Raw genomic sequence first — 23,350 nt, forward strand, 5'->3', positions numbered from 1 at the left:
TCTTTCCACCTCCCTCCCCCCCTCCTCCCCCCCCTCTCTCACACACAGCCCCAAAGCCCTCACATCTGTCCTCCCCCACCAGTCCCCTTCCCTTTTAAACCCCACTTCCCTTTAAACCCCGGCAACAGCAGTAGAAAAAGTGAAGGAGGGAGGTCTTTCTTTCCCTCCCCACTCCAGTACATGGAAAACTGTGTAGCACTATTTTATCATGAAAGGACATTTCCCTTGTAAAATATCATTTTCACAAGAGCTAAAAACATTGCAGTAGTCCTTGGAGAAACTATATATCACAACAGTCACCAGGGCCTTTTCATCCTGGCACAGAGCTGTGCAGCATAACAGGTGCCAGAGAGAGAGGAAGGAAGAGAACTCATGCTCCCTATCTGGGTTGTTGCTTCTGCCACCGACACAGCAAATAAATGTGGCTTAGAGAAAAGGAGAAAAGGGTATACACAGGATTTTAATCTGAGCCAGAGAAGAATTTCAGCTTGTAAAGTTCGCTTCCACTTTGAGATAAACAACACTATGAGCTCTCAAAACCTGTCAAATAAACATGTTTGGCCAGCATCTCCAGTATCTATGCAACAGAAGCAAACTAGCATTTCTTTTGGAACTTGATTACATGAACAATTTCATATCAAGAGTTTGAGCAGTCCTCTTTCAGCAAAAACCTGTATTCACAAATTGATCTCAAAAATATGGACTTTAATTTTTAACACATACTTGATTTCAGTCAAAACCTTTGAACATACAGATCACTGAGCTGGTTTTTATCATTTGACAAGAGCTCCCCTCAGTGGCCTGTGATGGACTCAAATATCCTCTTTCAGCCTTGGATTCCTAATGATGCGTATTCTGATGACTAATACTGAATCCAAGGTAGTTTAAAAGAAATAATTGTAATAATAACGTGCCAGTTTGGCTGCCATTGCTTTTAATAGTATTTAGCAAGCTGATAGAAGCCTCTTTAAATTTTAAAAAGTTACACGAACTGTTGTAAAAGATAGGAGCCTAGAAATATCAAAGATCTGCATTCAGAATCTCAGCAAACAGAAAGAGAATACTCAAGCAGAGCAGGACTGTGGCAAGAGAAAAAGCATATGCAACAAAGATAATTTTGAGCACAAGACCACAGCATGGGGATTCTGGAGAACTACTGTAGACAACTAATAAACTGTCTATTTGCCACAAATAGACACAAACGGTTTGCCACAAAAATTACCATCTTTCCACACTGCAATTGCCTGATGCCCCACACACATAGAGGGGCCCCATCCAAAGGGTAGTTGCATATTTGAAATGATCAGACCTAACCTTTTCATTCAAAGCAGTAAAATCAATCAGTTAACATATAACCCCAGGATCCAGCATTATTTCAGTATTTTGGGTTTCCACACATTCCATTTACTGAGCCATTGACTTTAATGGACAGTGTCGTTCCTATTGTTTAACCTGCACATTTAGCAACATATGGCCCATTGGATCATTGCCTTTTCCTGGCTTGCCTGATAGCCTGGCTGAAGGCTGTGGCAATTGAATCAACTTCCCATCCTCTACCGTCAAGGAATGCTTACTGGCTCAGATAAAGTTCTTTACAGGCCATATTGCCAACTCCCCCCCCCCCCTTCAAAATCTTACAAACCTGATGTTCAAAAACTATTAAACAATGGAGAAATCACCAACTCTCCCCACCCAACTATAAAGTACTAATGCCATTATGCCATGAACTAATTTAAACACACCTTAGAAACACAAATTGTGGTTGGTGGCAGGAAAATCACCAATTAGACGTCATGGGGCCATTCACATGACCTACCGGGCGGGCAAGAGGGGGGCAGGCTCAGCAAACCTTGCTTTCCCTCCCACAGACGATTGTTTTTTGGTTGATAGGAGCACAAAGCATGCTCCCACATGATCAGCCTAGCTCTGTGCAGTGTGGAGCAAGGAGGATCACTCTGAGGCCAGGACGCATTTGCTCTGGCCTCCGGGAATCCCATGATGCACCACGTTCCAAGCGCAGTGCACTGGGGGACTCCCCCAGGGGGCAGATGCTCTAGGCACCCATCTCGGTGTCAGCATGTGCTGCAGGCAGCTCATGCTGACACATGTTCCCTGGCAGCAGGGTTAAAGGCATGATTGCGCCCTTAACCTTGGCTAAGAGCCAGGCTTCGGTGCAGGGTTTGGCACTGAGGAACTGCTGGGATCCACAGGGATCCTGGTGGTTCTCACAGACTTGGCTGCTCATGAGAACAGCTTCCATGTTTGGGAAGAGAAATCACCTATTCCCACAACTGAACAACAAAAATAACAACTCCGCACGCTCCTCCACAAAGTAAGTGGCTCGACTATTTCAATAATTTAGCAACAAAAATAACAACTAGTCCTTCCCAGAGGCAGACTTAGCCACAGACAATGGGAATTTGGTCCATGGCCTCCTGTCTTTTGGGGAGGGACCTCAGAATGTTCTGGGGGACAGAGGTGGGGGAGGTAGAGGCGGTAGCGAGAGCTCCTTCCCTGTCCCCCACTTGCCACCCAAAGGAGAGGTTGGGCCATTTCCAGCCCATTTAGGGGCTCTTTGCACATGCACATGCCTGCACAGAGGCCCCAAATGGGCTGAAAACAGCCTGAATTCCCATTTGGGTAGCAGGCAGGTTCAGGGAAGGAGCTCTTGCTGCTGCCTCAGCCTCCCCTGCCTTGGTCTCCCCTTGAGTGCCCATGCTGCATGCACAGCTGGCCATCCTGCCCCTGCCACGCAACAGTGGTTGAAAAATAGTACAGGGGGGAAGCTTTAACTTGCTCCTGACCCCCCCCAAGCCCTCAAGGGGGGGGGAGCTCAAAAGCCCTTCAGCTCCAGGCTTCAAAATTACCTAGGTGCGCCCCTGGTCCTTCCACCTCATCCCATCCTGAACATTTGACTTCAAGTTCTACAGAACTTTCCCTCAGGCAGCACATCAAGAAAAGAGGTGGGGTAGGATGATACAATTTAGGCTCAATGTCTAGGAACTTCTGTCTGCACCTGACATAATGGTAAGCCAGTAAAGAATACATTGTCATTAGGCTTAAATTTTGAAATTGCTTATATTAGTTTATGAATCATGAAAAAGAGGACCCTGTTTGCAAGAGTCCTATACTTAACATACGGTTGTGTTAAATTCTGATGTCCGTATAGATCGCTTTTTAAAAAAAATTATGTGTATCTAGCTTTTCCCCCCAAACTGAAAAATCACATTGACACAGGATGCAGTAAGAAAAGTGTGTGTGTGTGTGTGTGTGTGTGTGTGTTTTGTGGTGGGATGGGTGTTCAAATGTGCATTCTGTCCCTGGACCTTTCAAGTCTCTAAAAAGCCCTGGGCTTGTGCAGCAGGTGGAAGCACTGCTGATTCTTTGTCAGCAAACCTTTGCAAGAAGATCAACAATTTCACATTTGGATTTTTAAAGAACTCTCTAGTGTGTGCTTTTAGGCCCCAATATGCTATTAGTTTTGATATCAGCATGCCCTAGGACACCATTTCTCATCACTTCTATCTGACTCAGTTCTTGTCCTCCCTAAAATAAATTGGTACAGGCATGGCTCCAAAATCTCCCACAATGAGGACCGACACCGAAACATTGTCTCTTTTCAGTCTTCCCTTCCTCCTCTAGTAATATTTCCAACTGTCTAAAAGCCCCACTGCCTCCGTGACTTGTTGTCTTGTCCCTGATGTGTTTAAAGACATTTTTGTTGTCTAATGTATGTAGTAATAGACTGCTTAAATCCCTTCAATTGCTTTGTTAACTTGCATTTATTTTGCTGCAATATACATTATGCTCCTTTTTTGAGAAGTTTCCTCTTTTGAAAATCAATGAGTGCGTGTTACATTTCCTGGGCATATTTCCTTACACATATATGAACTATGTGACAAGACAGTGTGATTCCCCCCCCCCCCCCGCCCCACCCTCTACCCAACAGCTTAGTTCAGAACTAGATTTGGCTAACTGCACTATTTTATTAATAAGTTGAGAGGAAAGTTGAATTACAAGCCCTTTGGGGAGCCCAGCATACTTCCGATGATGCTATTGGAAGAGGTCCTCCCCCCATCCCCCAGTCCTCCTAGCCTGGCTACTACAGCAGTGGTTACAGCAGCAGTGGCAGGCCTGCCCTCTCAGCTGACTGCTGCAACTTTCACCATGGTAGTGGCAGAAGCACCAGGTAGTTGTCTGTCTCCTTTCATTCCTGGAGCATGGTGGGATGCTGCTGTAATAGGTAGGTCCCCCACTTCCCTCTGTATCTGGCACATATTAACGACCCATGTGGCAGAAATGGATGAAGAGATGGCCTATGTTCTGCCCCTACCACTGCCGCAAGCAGATAAGGGGAATGAGGAAGGAATGGTTTAGTAGAGTTGGCACTGAATGGGGTCGGTGGGGGGGAGATTATAGACTATCTTGGATAATAGACTGAGCTGATTAAGAAATCTGAGAGCTGTAATGCTTGCCTCACATGCTTGCCTCACATTTGAGGTGGGTGTTATAAGTTGCCAAGGATCATATTCTAAGCCAAAGAATGATAAATTTCTGTGACATCACTATCTGAATTTGATAGCGTTGTAGCCACTGCTACAAGGCGATTCAACAATAACCTTTCCATCTCCCACAAGATCCAGGGTACCTCTCTGAATCAAATCAAGGGTTACCGCACCTCTTGCAGCTTACAGTACATGGAGGATACAGGTTTATTAATGTACCTAGAAATTGTGACTGACATCCAGACTATAAATGCACTGGTGCAGCAGTGTCTGACATTCAGACTAAAGCTGTGTCATCATGCGAGGGGAGAGAGGCAATTTTCAATGACCTCTTTCCATTTGAAGCCCATTCCCACCCCCCGCCGCCACCAAGAATATGTCCCTGAAGATCATACAGTCCTCAGGACATATTCTCATGAAGTACAGTGGGTGTGTTTTTCAGACAGAAAAAGAGTTCATAAAACATTATGCCACAAGTCTGGATATTAGACACAGCTACACCAACAAAGTGCTAATCTGGATGACAGCTTCTATCTGTTTGTCATGTCTGAAGAACATTTATGCAGTGTGCAGATAGCTGAAGACATGTATGAATATGACATTTTTTCATTTGACTTCCTCGGTATTTCTTCCTGCTTCCAAAGCATCTCTTTGGCTGGAGATATGTTTGTGCGGTCAGGGGGATAATTTATCTCTGGTACTATCTTACTTTGAGGGGCTAGCATTTCTGCACCAATGATTTTGTAAAGGGGTCTATTCATCTTAAGACTTCTAGTTTATGGGACTCCATGCTGTCTTTGACATACAGAGCAACAGCATTTCAACATGCTCTTCCTGCACTTGACAAAAAGAGTTGCCCATCATTAATATACACCTTATTGTACAGTAAAATTCTAATTCCTAGTCACCATGGAGACAGTATTTGTCTGCCAAACAAACTTGGTTAAAAACAGACGGCAATAAAAACATTTCTAATATATTGCAGCCAGAGTAAATAATCTATTTTTCTTTACATAATGATCTCAGTTCAGCAGGTTAAGGCAGAGTGGTGGTTATACCAGGCTATGAAGTGGAGGTAGTGTTTGCTATATACCTATGCAGAAGTCTTCAGTCCATAGTATGGACAGAAACCAATAATGGCTTTGCTTTGTATTGGTTGATGAAGACTATATTATTCTTTTTTGTACTATAGCACTGCTTACACTTCCTAATGGTTTCACAGGTTTTCCCCCTCCTGACTGGTGGCCATGCAGCAGTATCCACTGGTATACTGTTACCATGAGAGCCTGCTTGAGGGCTCCCCAGAACACCCCTATACCTAGTTTGGGGGCTACTGTCTGGTAGTGCCCACATTTTGCTGCTCAGATCCCGTGGGACCATAAGATCTCCATCTTAGTTCACATGATCTAACTAATAGGGTATGCCACTTGGCATGTAGCCTGGGATGATAGCTCTCTGGTCAAGTTCAGTTCCGGGACTGCAGGTGGATCTCCTTTGATTGCTTTCAGGTGAGGAATGCCAGAGTAGAACTGACTGAATCAGTGCTAATGTTTTCAATAATAAGCCAAGTATTCTCCTATTTTGGCACAGCACATTAGGTCATGATATCACCTCCTCAGGAAGGCGTGATAAGGTAGTAAGTAATCTGCTCTGCTAATGAGTATGGTAATAGTTCTCTCAAGGCACTGGAAGCTAGCTTGTTTACATTTTAGACACTCCCAGTTATTCTAAAAGACACAAGAGATAAACCTTGATGTGTCCATTTCGTTTCTCCTTACACAGCCTTTGTCAAGAAGAGATCCACTCCTCACAAGTGAATTGGACAATGTTTCATCCTTTCCTTCGTCCCTATTGCCCAACTTTTCAAGGTGTGATCAGCATAATGCCTTCGGGCAAATTTTTTCCTATAACTGATCAATACACAACCAATCTGTGTGTCTCCTGGGTCTCCCTTGTCTCTACCCCAGATTCACCAGGTGTTTCTTCCTCTGATCCACAAGCTGCTTTTCACTATGTCTTGGACAGCATCTCCATCTTGCCCTCCCTTGACTCTTGTTCCTGCTTTCCTTTTCGCCTCCAGACTGGCCTTTTTCCTAACGCGGTCTGTGCAGCACTTGTGGCTGCAAGATTTGGGTCCCTTTATGGATTTTTCCTGGTTCCCAGACTTCTGCCTGATCCCCAGGCTCCTGCGTCCTGCCTTCCTGACTACCCTGGAGGATAGAAGCCTCTTGGTAACGTCTGAGCTACAAGGGTTTACAGCACCTTTCCAGAAGGATCGAGGCAGTTTTTAACCCCTGTTCTCAAATCTCTCACTCCCTTTCCTCTTACTTCTCCTAAAATCCAAAGCCTGTTTCTCTCACCAGCCTTGAGTGAGCTTAATTAAAAAACTCAAGCCAAATTGCCTCCTTGTGAGCTGTAATATAGTTCTATTAGTTCTATTAACCCCTTATTCTTGCTAGTTAAATATTGTTGCCTATTAACCATTATCTTCTCTCCCCTGTACCCCTAAAATCCCTCAAATAAACTGTGTTCTCTTTTTGAATTCTCTATGCAGTTCCTACCACAACTGAAGCTCTACACAAATTTATTTGGAAAATAGGATTGCTCCATTTCAAGCTAGCTAATCCCCACCCCCACCCCCCCACACAAACCTGAAACATAGCATGGGGTACCTGCCAATTCCCTAGGAACAGTTCCATTAACAATATACACAAACTTCATCTTCCTCCCAAGCCCAAACTAGACATTATGGGAGCTCCATTATGGAAGATCCATGACTGATTCTTTGTTAAAGGCTAATTACAACTGTGGAGAAATTAGACTGGGAGGCTATTCTCATAATCGCAGGAAAGCGGGCTAAGGGAGCCAAACGGCTCCCGGCTGTTAGCCTTGTTAAGCTCCTGCCACTAAACGAAGCACTCCGCTAACCCCATTTTACTGATTGTGTGCTGAGGGTGGTGGATCCAGCCGCCCAGGGATGGCTCCCTGCTCATCTGCGGGGAGAGCAGGCTAAGCCCACCTTCCCCGCAGATCCTGGAAGCTCTCCACACTGCTCATGTGGAGAGCCTCTGGGACTCTGGTGGCGGGCAAGGAAGGATGTAGATATTTTCCCCTACATCGTTTTCCTAATAGAAATCTCCCCCACCCCTGCAAAATGCCTATTTCTCCATGTCAACTTGTCCAGGAGATGGCATATCATCCCTGAATGCCTGCCTGGAGACAGTAATGGGCTGGATGAGGGAGAATAAACTGAAGCTGAATCCAGATAAGATGAAGGTACTTATTGTGCGGGGTCAGAACTCCGGAGATATTTTGACCTACCTGTTCTAGATGGGGTCACACTTCCCCAAAAGGAACAGATCCGCAGTCTGGGAGTACTTCTGGATCCACACCTCTCCCTGGTTTCTCAGGTTGAGGCAGTGGCCAGGGGTGCTTTTTATCAGCTCCAGCTGATACGCGAGCTGCGCCCATTTCTCAAGATCAACTACCTCAAAACAGTGGTACATTTGTTGGTAACCTCCAGACTGGACTTCTGTAATGCACTCTACGTGGGGCTGCCTTTGTACATAGTCCAGAAACATCAGTTGGTTCAGAATGTGACAGTCAGGTTGATCTCCGGGTCATCTCAGAGAGACCACATTACTCCCTTGATGATGGAGCTACACTGGCTGCCAACTGGTTTCCGGGCAGAATACAAAGTGCTAGTTATAACTTATAAAGCCCTAAATGGCGTAGGCCCTGGGTGTTTAAGAAAACACCTTCTTCGTTATGTGCCCCACCGCCCACTGAGGTCACTTGAGGAGGTCCGTCTCCAGTTACAACCAGCTTGTCTGGTGGCCACACGGAGATGGGTCTTCTCGATCGCTGCCCCAAGATTGTGGAATGCGCTGCTGGCTGAGATGCGATCCTCCCCATCCCTGACTATTTGTAAAAAACAGCTGAAGACCCATCTCTTCACCCAAGCTTTTTCAGCTTTTTTAATTTGTAGGTTTTAATTTTATACTGTTTTTAAATTGTTAAACTGTTTTTAACCTTTTATATTTGTTTTAATTGTTTTTATGTCATGGTTAACCACCCAGAGACGAAAGTTTGGGCAGCATACAAGTTAAATAAATAAATAAACAATAATAAATATTGGCCTTGCTAGTGGAAAAACAAGTACTCGTTTGGTGCATGTCTCTTTTTCCTCAGAGAAGCTATTAACAGTGTTTGAGGGGGTGGCATTTGGATTGGTAAAATGGCATGAAGGAAAGTGTTAAACCCCACTCCCATGCTGCCATGGCCCCAATCCAGCGTGGAGGCTCCTGCAACTGTTTTTAAGCTTTGAAAAAGAAAATGAGGTCTGACCTGATCATAGATATCCATGTATCATCTGCTTTGACCCTGACTGCAGCCTACCCATCTGTTTGCACTCACTGCCACTGGTGGGGGAGTGATAATTGAATCAGGGATGGGGTGAGGATCTGAGTGAGGGGAGCTCAAAATCTGAAGCCTTTTCCCAAGCAAAAACAAATCCTTACCTTGAGGACGGGGGTAACAGGCAATAAATGGCTGCTGCCTCAGCAAGAGAAGCCTCATGAGAACCCAGTTCATACGCCCGATCCAGACCTTATGCTGTACAGATGTCTGTACACTCATACACATTTTTGTGTAAATAACTGTACCTGTGTTCAGTTTAAAAGTGAACTTGGACACAGGCCTTTCAAATGTATAGTACAGATAAGAAGTGTACTTCTGTGCCGGTGTTCAGCACAACATGATGACAGGGGGAGAGCAACTGGCTCTATCCATCCCCAGTACAGCATTCCACAGCATCCTTCCAGTGCCTGTTGCTCAATCAATCAATTTATTACAGCCATAGGCTATACAGAGAACATACAAAGATTAAAACAAGATTAAAAACACAATATACCAACAGTAATATAATACATAATAATCAGGACAAAACAATAGCTCCTATGAATTGGACCTTAAACAAGATCTTAGTCTAATAGCGAAATAAAAGAATTTCGCCACTACATTAGTGAGGATCAAAATAATGAGGTTACGAAGGTGGTGGCGAAATTCTTTTTATTGCTATTAGACTTCTGTCTTGAGGATCAAAATAATGAGGTTAAGACAGATAAAAGGAGTCAGCTCTTCCTAGAAATTGCTCTAACAGAGGGAATATGAGTTCTTCCCTAGTATCATAGTAAAGGGAGCAATGTAACAGCACATCCGAAACCCTTTCAGGGAGGCCTGCACCACAAGGGCATAGGGCAAAATCTGACAATCGCTTATCATATCTTTTTTCCAAAACGGCTGAGAGCAACACATTCATATGGGCCCTAGTGAAAGCTATCCTAAACTTTAAAAATTGTAGGGAAGCTAGATATTTAGCACCTCTATTCCCCAAAGGGGGCATGATACCAAAAAATAGAGGAGAGCAGGTCCTATTTCCCCTAGAAACAAGATTCTGGTTCTCAATGTCATCTATCTATCTATCTATTACATTTTATATCCCGCTCTTCCTCCAAGGAGCCCAGAGTGGCATACTACATACTTAGGTTTCTCCTCACAACAAACATGTGAAGCAGGTTAGGCTGAGAGAGAAGTGACTGGCCCAGAGTCACCCAGCTAGTATCATGGCTGAATGGGGATTTGAACTTGGGTCTCCCCGGTCCGAGTCCAGCACTCTAGCCACTACACCATGGGGCTATTCTCACGATTAACAAAAATCGGGCTAGGAGAGCCTAGCCCGATTTTTGTTAATCGTCAGAACCACCAGGCTCAGCTGCGAGCCCAGTGGTTCTAGAGCGGGTAACTCACTCTGGAACCCCTGGTAAAAACCAGGTTTGCAGATCCGCAAACATGCTTTTTACAATCGCGAGTAGCTGCACCGCGCCTTCCCGCTGCGCCTACTCATGAGTAGACCCCCAGCCGGGAGGTGAAAAGCCGCCTCCCAGCTCGGGTGTCTCTCCAGTATGCCCTGCGCGCTTGCGCAGGGCATACTGGGGCTTGCGCGGGCTGCATGGCCCCCGAGCTCCCCAGCCCCTGCCGGCTCTATCTCGGAGCCGGCAATCGTGTGGGCAGCTGATCCAGCCGCCCAGGGCTCCCTCTCCGCTCGTGAGCAGGGAGAGTGGGCTTAGCTCACCCAAAGAAACGGGGTCTCACGGATCGTGAGACCTGGCTCCATGTCCTGAAGGTGTTGTATAAGTATAACTGGTCCGAAAGTAGTGGTTACCAGAAATTATTACAGTTAGTTTCACTAATCCTTCTAAGTTCCACCCCACTGCTAACTTTGACAATGACTGTTGCTGGTGCCTATCTTATATTTCTTTTTAGATTGTGAGCCCTTTGGGGACAGGGATCCCCCCCCCCTCTGTAAACCACTTTGGAAACTTTTGTTGACAAGCAGTATATCAATAGTTGTTGTTGTTCATAAGGTGTAAATGGGCCTATTATGTTGAACACTTGTACAATGAGTGTACAGTGTACACATGTACAGATTTGTAAACAGGTAGTTATTTACATGTTATGCTGAACGAGTGTACAGTGTACAGCAGTACATTTCCTAATGGTACCATGCATTTGAGGGGCCTCTATTCAGCTTCACTTTAACATGAACACAGGTACAGTCATTCACACAAATGAATGTATGAATGTACAGACATCTGTATACTCATATAGCATAATGCCTGAATCAGGCCTCTTCCCAGCTGCAAAATGAAGTTCTGTATGTCATTTGACAGCTGAAGAAAGACCCTAGGCCTCGTCTCAGTGGCAGGCGAGTAAAATATTGCAGTCAAATATTTGGTTCCTGTCTTGCAGTCAAATATCATGGGGCTTAACTACAATCTCTATGATCTTCCAGTGCAAATGACACTCTGCATGTCATACTGCAGCCGAGAAAAGACCCCACAGGGCCTCTTTTGTCAGAATGGGTACCCTTTGTCACCTGTCCCCAAAGTACAGATTTCTTGGCTTGGGGTGGAGGAAGATAATATGGAAGAAGGAGTGCTGGTTAAATTGGACTTTTGAAGTGTTCCAGTCCAAAGAAACTTGCAAGGTTTGCTTTTAATGTTCAGTTGGAACATTTAAGAAAACCCCAATATATTTTCAGGCAGCCCCAAAAGCCCAATTTATCTTCAGGCAGGTAGGGGTGAACACATCAATGGGAAGCCAGAGAAGGAGACAGGAGACACGGACTCTTTAAGAGTAGCTACAGGAGGCTGTAGGAACTGAAGTTGAGATCTGGCCTTTTGTGTTCTGCATTTTGTTTTTTGTTTGAGAAAAACTCTGGCCCTCTTCACATGCACAACATGCTGTGTGGGAGCGTCTTCTCCATGGTGATATCCCACACAGCTGCTGTTTGCCTCCATGAATATCACAACCATGTGGGCAATGCTGATCACTTGGGTCTTTTCCATAAGATCCATACTCCCCCAGAAGGAAGGGTGCTGAGAAACCAGGAAAGACCCACACATTTGGCCCCACCAGCATGGATGCTGTATTAAAACACTCCAATACAGTGAGAAATATAAACATGGGTAAGCAGCTCCCAGACACTTCTTTATACATGTGAACAGGACCACCATAGCCCAATTCAGATACTATGCTGTATGAGTGTAGAGATGTCTGTACACATGTTGGTCTGAATGACTGTACCTGTGTTCATTTTAAAGGTAAACCACGATACAGACCCTTCAAAAGCATGGTACAGATAGGAAGTGTACTTCTGTACCTGTGTTCAACATAACATGTGAATTACTCTACCTCTGTACAGATCTGTATCGGTGTACACTGTACAGTCATTGTACACAGAGATGTGGAGGCCTGGAAAAAACTGGAAAAATGTGGAAGAAAAACAATTTTTCCAGAAAGAAATGACCCCCACACACAAAGCTTTTCCAGATCTTCACATCTCTTCACATCTTCAACACAAGTGTTGAACACAATGTGTAAATGGGCCTGAGGAGAGCTTCTTTTTGGTGATTCTTTTGGGGGCCTTCCAAACAGGGACAGAGTGTTCACCTAACTTACTCCCAGCACCAACCACACGTCCTGCTGCCATTCTGTTCCCTCCCCTTTGGCAGCACAACATGACACCTGACTAAAGGCTGAAGCATTGCTGTCAGTCTTAATTAGCTTCATGAAAACACCAAGTAGCCAGATTGGTTTATGTAATGATACCTCAAGCCAAATCAGAGTGAGGACAACGCTCCCTGCCTCCATTCTGGGGTGACCAAAGTGAAAGAATGGGATCAAGCAGCAGCAGGAAGCTGACCATCACTACTAGGGCCACAAAAAGTAGCAAAGAAAGGGTGAGAAAGGTGAGCAATTTCATTACATACTCCCTAAATCTATTTAGCTCAGCCATATTTCAATATGCCTCTCCAAATTACTGAAAGACAGCCTCTCATTTCCATGTAATGGAGAGGGACAGTGACACTCTGCTTCAGTTCATTGTATCACATGTAAAGGTTCATTGTTAGAGAATGCACATCCACTGTTCCTTTATCCTATGCTATGTCTGAGAGAACTGGTAGTGGTGTCTTTGTGTTTATGTGTTCAGATATGCAAAATGGTGCATACATATTCATATTTCATATATTCAACTGTGCTTTCCATAGAGATCTTAAAACTACAGACCCCTTTAAAGGTCTAGCTCTGGAAGCCTTTTGGAAGAAGCTACAGTACAGCTGAAACTCGAAAAATTAGAATATTGTGCAAAAGTTCATTAATTTCAGTAATGCAAATTAAAAGATGAAACTGATATATGAGACAGACGCATTACATGCAAAGCGAGATAAGTCAAGCCTTAATTTGTTATAATTGTGATGATCATGGCGTACAGCTCATGAGAACCCCAAATCCACAATCCCAGAAAATTAGAATATTACATGAAACCAATAAAACAAGGATTGTCAATAGAACAATATCGGACCTCTGAAAAGTATAAGCATGCATATGTATTCAGTACTTAGTTTGGGCCCCTTTTGCAGCAATTACTGCCTCAATGCGGCGTGGCATGGATGCTATCAGCCTGTGGCACTGATGAGGTGTTATGGAAGACCAGGATGCTTCAATAGCAGCCTTCAGCTCTTCTGCATTGTTTGGTCTCATGTCTCTCATCCTTCTCTTGGCAATGCCCCATAGATTCTCTATGGGGTTCAGGTCTGGCGAGTTTGCTGGCCAGTCAAGCACAGTAATCCCATGGTCATTGAACCAGGTTTTGGTACTTTTGGCAGTGTGGGCAGGTGCCAAGTCCTGCTGGAAAATGAAGTCAGCATCCCCATACAGATCATCTGCGGAAGGAAGCATGAAGTGCTCCAAAATCTCCTGATAGATGGCTGCGTTGACCCTGGACTTAATGAAGCACAGTGGACCAACACCAGCAGATGACATGGCTCCCCAAATCAACACAGACTGTGGAAACTTCACACTGGACTTCAAGCATCTTGCATTGTGTGCCTCTCCATTCTTCCTCCAGACTCTGGGTCCTTGGTTTCCAAATGAGATGCAAAAGTTGCTCTCATCAGAAAAGAGGACTTTGGACCACTGAGCAACAGACCAGTTCTTCTTTTCTTGAGCCCAGGTAAGATGCTTATGACGTTGTTTGTTGTTCAGGAGCAGCTTGACAAGAGGAATACGACATTTGAAGCCCATGTCCAGGATCCGTCTGTGTGTGGTGGCTCTTGATGCACTAACTCCAGCCTCAGTCCACTCCTTTTGGAAGTCCCCAACACTTTTGAATGGCCTTTTCCTGACAATCCTCTCCAGGCTGCGGTCATCCCTGCTGCTTGTGCACCTTTTTCTTCCACACTTTTCTCTTCCACATAACTTTCTATTAATGTGCTTTGATACAGCACTTTGGGAACATCCAACTTCTTTTGCAATTACCTTTTGAGGCTTTCCCTCCTTATGGAGGGTGTCAATGATGGTTTTCTGCACAACTGTCAAGTCAGCAGTCTTTCCCATGATTGTGATTCCTAATGAACCAGACTGAGAGACCATTTAAAGGCTCAGGAACCCTTTGCAGGTGTTATGGATTGATTAGCTGATTGGAGTGGGACACCTGGAGCCTAGACTGTTGAAGTTTTTCACAATATTCTAATTTTCTTGGATTGTGGATTTGGGGTTCTCATGAGCTGTACGCCATGATCATCACAATTATAACAAATTAAGGCTTGACTTATCTCGCTTTGCATGTAATGCGTCTGTCTCATATATCAGTTTCACCTTTTAATTTGCATTACTGAAATTAATGAACTTTTGCATGATATTCTAATTTTTCGAGTTTCACCTGTATGTCTGTTTAACTCCTTAGAAATATACAGCCTCTTCTGATAGATGTTTTTGTTCAACTCCTACTCAAATATACAACATCTTCTGTGACACTTTTCCATGGGGCCATTTCTTACTTGCTCCTCCTTTCTTTGACTTCCCTTCAAGTTTCCATTTCAGTTTCCTACCTTTCCCTCCCACATTGCTATACCAACTTTGCATATCCGTTTCAGTGACCCTGCATCTGGGCTCACTGCCCTTTTGCTTGCTTAATAGGGATTTCACTTTTCAATCCTTACTCATATAACTCCCCATATAAAGGTATTTTCTTCACCAGACTTATATTTTCATAGATGTTGGTCTCTGTATGAGCTAGCACTTTCATTCCCTCAGTAGAATGTTCATGAACATTCTATGATCTCACAAAATTTCAACCAATCAGTGTCAGAGTTTCAATACTACCACCAAGGGCTCAGCACTAAACCCTTTAGTGCATTATGGTCTTCATAGTTATTGACAGACCCACCTAAACCCATTCTAGAAAGAATGGAAAGAAAACATTGCTTTAGTGGATGGTCCATAAGAGGTCCTAAGTACACTACATGGAGATCCCAGAAAGGCAATAATCAGGTCAAATTCTGTTTAGCATCAACATAGCTTCATCACTATGCCAAACTTCTCTCTTTGCCTTATCTGTGGTACATAACACAGTTTTTTGTTTTTTTTTGTGGTGGGGGGTGGTAGTGGTGTAAACACAATCTTATCCTAGAAGACGATCCTTTACAAAAAATTCAGCAGTTGTGTGATGTATCATATTTACGTGACCCTGAATTTAAGATGACTCCCTTAAAAATATGGGTTAAATATAGGTTATACTATTTACCCAAAGGGAATAGAGCCCTAAATTTAAGACAAAGCCCCAGTTTCTAACATCAAAGACCTTGAGGGAAAACCTAGTCTTGGATTCAGGTAAATACAGTGACAGAGGGTTTTTTTAAAAGAGTTATAATGAAAGAGCAAACAATTCCCAACAGTTGTCATGCTTTCTGAAATATTTCAGATGAGGAAAATCTGCTACAAGTCCTCCAAGCTATATAGTACCCTAGATCTTCCCTGGTTAAAGATTAATACACTATGAAACGTTTATGCATTGAAGTGACAGCATGTAATATACATTTGAAACCACATTTAACACTGCATGTGAATTCTAACTGGTTCATTTTAGCATGGTCAAAACACATCATTACTTCTGTAACTTTAAATTAGCTACATTCCAACCAGAAGTAGCACATTTACTTCTCCCCTACTCCCCTTGGAGAATATGAATAAACCAGCTTGTTAAATGTTACTGAAATTTTATTAGACAATATTATTGAATTAGAGTCGTATAAAATATTTTCTTTTCATGAACAAATATTTAAAGTTTTAAATATGCTACTTTTATGAACATGCTATCTGAGCTAATTACATTACTGTAAATGCACCTCTTAAATAATTGCTAAACCTCAAGAAATGCTTTCAAGAATTGACTGGGTTTCCATAGGAGAAAATGGTGTTATTAAATCTAAATTAAATGCACATGGAGGCACTTAACTTAAAGTGTTAAAATGCCAAACATTTTCACACTGTTAAGAGAAGTCATTGGAATTAATGACAGTTAGAAGCCTTTTAGCCATGCCCATGTACAGTACCTCCTCCCAGTCACTTTCATTCATCTGCCAGCATTCTAATGTCAGTGGATGGGGAGTTCCACCACTGAGTCTGCTCTGCTATATCTACCAGTGCACCTATCTCATGCGTGAGCTCCCTGTTCATTTCATTGTGAATGGGGAGCAGGTCAGTGCATTATTCTCTCTGTGCACATTAAGTTTGCCTTGGAAATGGATAGATCCTTATGGGCAGTGCTATTCCACGTGAGTTCAAGGAAGATCTGGACTGGGGAAAATGACTCCAACACCATTCTCCCCATTTAAGAAAGGGGAAATGGGGTATTATATTTGCCAGGATTTCTCTTCTTTGAAATCCAGAGGCCATGCTGCAGTAGGATGACTACCTGTAAAGCATTCAAAGTTTCCATTTCCATTTTAAGAGAGGAATGCATTGCATAAGCAGACCTGCACTGAATAAAGTTTTAAATTAAGCACTTTTTTGATTTTACTCTAAAGCAGGGGTTCCCCATCCTGTGGTACTCCAAATGTTGCTGAACTACAGCTCCCAACATCCCCAGCTACTATTTATTGTGACTGGAGATGATGGGAATTGTAGTTCAGCAACATCTGGAGCACCACCACTTGAGAACCCCTGCTTTAAAACACACATACTGCCTAACCTCAGGGGACATGGATGGGGAGGTGGAGTGGCTGTGGTTTATAAGAAAATCCTGATTATTCTTACCAGGATCCCTGTTGAAGTGTCTGACCATATAGAATGTACGTACTTATCTGGGGACCAGGGATAGACTGGGACTTCTGTTGGTGTATCAGTCATCCCACTGCCCAACGGAGTCCCCAACTGAGCTGAAGACTTGGTCCCGGGCTTGGCACTGGAGTCCCCCAGGATCATGGTGGTGGGAGGATTCAATGTTCACTTTGGGACCAATTTGTTCAGGGCAGCTCAGTAGTTCATAGAGACCATGCCAAATATGGGCCTATCCCAAGTGTTTTCGGGACTGACATATGTTGACCAAAGCACTCATTATCTGGTCTTTTACTCTGATCATGGTGGCGTTCTGTGGGTGGGGATTCCTGTGATTTCTCCATTGCCCAAGAAAGTTATTGGATCCAATAGGATTCCAAGAAGCCTTGGAAGGGTTTAGTGTTGGCTCTGTTAGTGATCCTGTTGATGCCCTGGTGGGGAATTCCACCAAACTCACCAGGGCAGTAGACATGATCGCTCCTAAGTGTGCTCTCCAACCTGCTTCAAAACTGGCCCCTTAGTATATAGAAGAATTATGGGGCTGAAGCGGCAAGGTAGATGACTGGAGTACAAGTGCAGAAAGACTCGACTCAAATCCGACAGATTACAACATAGAGCACTTTTGAAGATCTATGCTCCGGCAACACGTACGGCAAAGAAGCGATTGTTTTCTGCCCGTATTGCATCTGCAAGTGAGTTGTTTGGGGTTGTGCGAGGGCTAGTACATGCCTCTCCCCAAAATTCAAAATCAGAATTCTGAACCATCAATTACCCACTGTGACATTTTTTATGAGTTCTTTGTAGATAATCTCTTCTTTCAGACCGATTTGAACTCAAACCCCATTATTATTTATTGTCTGATGCATAGGTGTCCAGCAACTCCTTTTATGTGGTTAGGCTGAATCAGTTTCAGTTTATGACTTCTGATGATGTGGACAAGCTGCTTGGAATGGCATGGCCTAACACCTATTCTCTTGACCCTTGGTCAGGAAATGGCTTATAGCAGGGAGGGTTGTTGTAGAAGGCCTGGCAGATATTATAAATGCTTATCTGAGGGATGATAAGGTGACTCCTTGTCATCATTAGACCTCTTCTGAAGAAGCCTGCACTGGCTCCCTCAGAGTTAAGTAACTACAGGCCTGTCTCCAAACTTCCTTGGCTGGATGAGATAATTGAGAGGGTGGTGGCCTTCCTTCTCCGGTCAGTCTTGGAAGAAAATGATTAGCTAGACCCATTTCAAACTGGCTTTCTGGCAGGCTATGAGTTGGAGATTCCCTTGGTCAGCCTGATGGATGATCTCCAATTAGAAATTGACAGCGCGAGTGTGACTCTGTTGGTCCTTTTGAATCTCTTGGTGGCTTTCAATACTCTCAACATAGTACCCTTCTGGAGCATCTGAAGGGGTTGGGGGTTGGGTGTCTCTTTGAGATTGTTGATCTTCCAAATCTGAACTGTTATATGGTGACCCCTGGTAACTTGGCAAAGAGGCACCTTTTAAAGTGGTGATTCTCTTTATTTAGTAGGAGGAGACTAACTGGCCCTATCCACCCCCAGCACAGTACCTCCAGTGACTGTTGCTGGTGTCTGTCTTATGTTTCTTTTTAGACTGTGAGCCCTTTGGGGACAGGGAGCCATCTTATTTATTTGTTGTTTCTCTGTGTAAACCGCCCTGAGCCATTTTTGGAAGGGCAGTATAGAAACTGAATGAATGAATGAATGAATGAACAAACAAACAAACAAACAAATATGGTGCCCCTCAGGGCTCCATATTGTCTCCAATGCTGTTTAATATCTACATGAAACCACTGGGGTGACTCATCAGAAGATTTGGTGCAGGGTGTTATCAGTATGCTGATGACACCCAAATCTATTTCTCCATGTCAACATAATAAGGAGAAGGCATTACCTCCCTAAGTGCCTGCCTGGAGATGGTAATGGTCTAGATGAGAGACAATAACCTGAGAATGAATCCCGATAAGAAAGAGGTACTTATTGCACCGGGTCAGAATTTGGGAGACGATTTTAATATGTGGGTTCTGGATGGGGTCACACTCTCCCAGAAGGAACAAGTACACAGCCGGTGTGCACTTCTGGATCCAAACCTCTCCCAAGTGTACCAGGTTGAGGCATTGGCCAGAGGTGCTTTCTGTCAGCTTCATCTGATACTACAGCTGATAGGCCATTTCTTCAGATAAACGATCTCAGAACAGTAGTACATATGCTGGTAACCTCCAGACTTGACTACTGCAATGCGCTCTATGTGGGGCTGCCTTTGTATGTAGTCCAGAAACTGCAGTTGGTACAGAATGCGGCAGCCAGGTTGGTCTCTGGATCATCTTGGAGATACCATATCATTCCAATACTAAAAGAGCTACCCTGGCTAGCAGGGGCGTAGCTAGGGGAGAGGGGGCCCGTGTTCATCCCTCTCTCTGGCGGCCCTGCAGAGTGAGGGAGATAATGAAGACAATAGGGAGGGAGGGAGCTGGAGGGCCCTCAGGAGCTGAGGGCCTGTGTTCTTTTAACCCTTTCGTTAAATTATAGCTACGCCCCTGCTGGCTAGTGATAAGTTTCCAGGTAAAATACAAGGTGCTGGTTATAACCTCTAAAGTCCTAAAAGCTTAGGCCCTGGGTATTTAAGAAGACGTCTTCTTTCCATGAGCCCTACCACACATTACAATCATCTGGAGAGGCTCACCTGCAGTTTCTCCTGGCTCGATTCTAGTAGCTACTGAGGGACGGGCCTTCTCTGTTGCTGCCCCAAGACTTTTGAATACGCTCCCTGTTGAAATTTTTAAAAGGCAGTTAAGACACATTTGTTCACCCAGGCTTTTAATTAGACTTACAGTTTTTAACATTGTGTTAATTTTAAATTATTGTAATGTTTTAGCATTTTAATCTTGTTTTAATTTGTACTGATTTATTGTAAACTGCCCAGAGACTTAAATTTTGGGCAGTATATAAATGTGCCAGCTAAATAAAGGAAGGAAGGAAGGAAGGAAGGAAGGAAGGAAGGAAGGAAGGAAGGAACTTGAGTTAACTATACTTATGCACCATTAATTTCAGTGTAATAATTAACCTGCTTAGGATACAAAATACTGTATTATACTGAATCATATACTGAATCATATTGAATCATGGTAAAACTATCCTACTACTGACTACTCTGAATGGCAGCAGAGGCGTAACTAGGGAAAACGGCGCCCGGGGCAAGCACTGAAATGGCGCCCCCCCACCCTCCCAACATACTACATTATACTTAGGTTTTTCCTCACAAGCGCCCACCGCCGCCGCCAAGCCAGGCCACTGACTGGCCGCCAGGTGCCAGCAAAGCAATGGGGGGGGCACGGGCGGCACGGAAGGGACCGCTCGTGGGGAAGGGGGCGCCGATGCGCTCCCTTGACTGCTGCAGCACTGCTGCACTGAGCAGGAAACATTTGTATTAACAAAAAATTAAAAAAAATTAAAAACTTTTTTTTGTCATGGCGGCGCCCCCCACGTGACCAGAAAAGATGGCGCCCGGGGCACGTGCCCCCCCTGCCCCCCCTATAGTTACGTCTCTGAATGGCAGGGACTATCCAAGGTCTCAGGAGGCTGTCTGTCCCAGCTCTATTAAGCTGAAACCCATTTTAAGTGGAGGTATGAGGATTATTTTTAAAAACTCTTATACAAAGCCTCGTTATAGATTTAGCCCCATTTCAATCTAGAGAGATTTGTTTCTTTTCCACCTCAGCCTCCCCTTACATTTATGGTGTCTTTGGGCCAAAATACATGTGACATTAAAATGCATTTCATTATAGGCTGAAGTTTACTCATGAGTAGCAGTGGTGCAGGCCATGATTCAGTTCAGAACTGCAGTACAGATGTAAGGGGTACCTAACCCTTTATCTCTGCACCCTTTTCCTGCAAAAAAAAAAAAAATGCCTACCAGCAACAAATGTCGCAAACTGCACCTTCCGGGTTAAACAGTCACATCAGAGGAGGGCATTTTCCAGGAGAAAAACAGTGAGGAGTTAAAGGGTTAAATGCCCACATCCTCTGCATTGCAATTCTAGTCTGAATCACAGTCCTGTAGGGCTGTTTTTCACTTCATCCTGTAACTACAGGCTGATGCATTTAACATCACATTTTGTTTGGCCCTTTAACTCACTGTACTGCTGCTATTTTAGTTTAAGATACTACTAGTACTATTTTAAGATGAAGTAAGTGTGCAGTTCTTGTTTTTAAAACTGAATGCAATTTGGTGAGGCCTAAGTATGCAATTCTAAACACTTGGGGCCCTTTCTTTCCTCTAAGTAAACATACATAGGATAAAACTATAATTCAATAAAATCTGAGTACTTGGATTTTTGGAGATTTAGATCCCATTTAACTTAGGTAGGGCTAAACAAAAGGTAAGCTAAGGTCTTACACTTAAACAGGTTGAAAATGAGGAACCTCTTGAAGAACCAGGATCTACCTGATCCTGTCAGGAAGACAGGACAGCTGGGGAAGAATTCACACACGTCATCTTCTTCCATGCTTCAGAGAACAGAAACAGCCAATAAAGAGCCTCAGTTTTTCAAGAAAAGAAATATTTTTAAAGGATGGATATTGAACTTAGTCATGAGCAGCCTAACCCAGGCTAGGGCAGCACAACCTGGTTTAGGTTGCTTGTGTGCAGCACTAGGATCTGTGTGGATCCCAGCACCGCCTGCCCACCTAACCCCACTTTGGAGCCTGGCTTTGAGCCAAGGTTGAGGGCGTGAGGTACTCTTAACCCCAGCGCCAGGATCATGTGTGTGGTTGAGCTGCTTGCAGCCTGATTGCACACAGAGACAGGTGCCTAGAGTGCCCATTTCACAGGTGTATCCCCCAATGCACCATACCTATTGTGGGATACATGGAGGTCAGAGAAACAAGTCCTGGCCTCAAACAATCCATGCTGCATGGAGCAACATGGATTGTCTGGGAGTGTGAGCCACACTCCCAGCAACATGTTCCAGACTGTGTAGGGGGAAGGTGAGTTGGACCCTGTCCTCTCCCCCACCCCGCCTGCCCGCCTGCCCACACAATCGTGAGGATAGCCGAAGTTTGTTTTAGTTCAAGGTGAAAAATGAAACATTATAGACACTAGAGAGAGATGGTCCTCACCTATTATTAAAGTGAAAGCAGTTGCATCCTAAAAGCAAAAACCATGTATGAGGAAACCTCCAGGTCTTCCTTTTTTGAGGCTTTATTATTAATTATTAAGAAAAGCAAAGGTCTGCAATCAGTGCTGGAACCCTCTGTGCTCAAATGCACTTCTTTCATTCAGTTTGACCTGTTGTCTCTACACAGTAGATAATTAAACTGAATTAAATTAAACTGAATTACATTACAGCTTACACTCAAGTACATGAAGCATGCTTATGACCAATATGAACAGCAGGAATAGCAGAGACAGTGCTATTGATGTTTGTGAACCGCCCTGAGCTATTTTGTAAGGGCGGTCTAAAAAGCAAACAAACAAACAAACAAACAAACAAACAAATAAAGGGTTAGGGTGGCCCAAGAATATTGCAGGTGCAGATCTGCAGATATTGCAGCTGCAGCTGCATCTTTCTGTTTTCTACCTTCCTGTGGAACAGTTAGATTTAAACTGCATTTGCATGTAACATGGAACCAGAGGTTGTCGAACCCGCAGTTAAATTTTTAAACCATGAATTGCATCGCAGATATTTATCCAAGCGCGGTCCAGGAACCCTTGTTTTCTGGGCAGGGGAGCCTCTCCCTCTTCCTGGTCCTCTGAGGCTGCATTCCAGAGCAAGCTCCATAGTGTTTGTGTTGCTAGACTGAGGGCAAGGCATCCGTGCATCTCCAGGGCTGCAGCCATTAGCCATGATCTTCAACAGGGTATGCCAAGTGCGATCATGACTTTTCGGAACAGTCCACCCACCCTTGGCAAGGAAAGGGCATTTTAATCCTTAATCCTCTCTATCCCATGTGTAGAGAGTGTAGATTCTCTGTTAGCATATGAGATTTTCAACAACAAACCATGAATCCACTCTCATATGCTACCAGAGAATCTACACTCAAAACATCTCAGAAACAACAGAACCCAGTACTGTGGGTTGGCACCCTATCCCAGAGTGGTTGGCACCCTATACACCACCACTCGTTCTGGGCCAGCCCGGTGGCCCCCAAGT

Source organism: Hemicordylus capensis, chromosome 1 (genome assembly GCF_027244095.1).
Source record: "Hemicordylus capensis ecotype Gifberg chromosome 1, rHemCap1.1.pri, whole genome shotgun sequence".
Lineage (NCBI taxonomy): Eukaryota > Metazoa > Chordata > Lepidosauria > Squamata > Cordylidae > Hemicordylus > Hemicordylus capensis.